The 342-nt window shown below is 52.3% G+C and overlaps 1 protein-coding gene across 1 annotated transcript in view; it reads left to right on the plus strand.

The window, feature by feature from the left end:
• The window catches only part of MUC16 (mucin 16, cell surface associated), a 173,133-nt gene that overhangs the window by 44,430 nt on the left and 128,361 nt on the right, over positions 1-342 (plus strand).

The raw sequence follows: 342 nt of genomic DNA on the forward strand, positions 1-342 counted from the left end.
ACCTGGGGTACCAGGAGTGGTGACCTCTCTGGTCACTACTTCTAGGGCAGTGACCAGTACAACTATTCCAATTCTGACTCTTTCTCCTGGTGAACCAGAGACCACACCTTCAACGGCCACCAGTCATGAGGCAGAAGCCAGCTCAACTGTTCCAACTGTTTCACCTGGGGTACCAGAAGTGGTGACCCCTTTGGTCACTAGTTCTAGGGCAGTGACCAGTACAACTATTCCAACTCTGACTCTTTCTCCTGGTGAACCAGAGACCACACCTTCAATGGCCACCAGTCATAGGGCAGAAGGGGCAGAAGCCAGCTCTGCTGTTCCAACTCCAACTGTTTCACC

Source organism: Colobus angolensis, unplaced genomic scaffold (genome assembly GCF_000951035.1).
Source record: "Colobus angolensis palliatus isolate OR3802 unplaced genomic scaffold, Cang.pa_1.0 Scaffold39, whole genome shotgun sequence".
Classification (NCBI taxonomy): Eukaryota; Metazoa; Chordata; class Mammalia; order Primates; family Cercopithecidae; genus Colobus; species Colobus angolensis.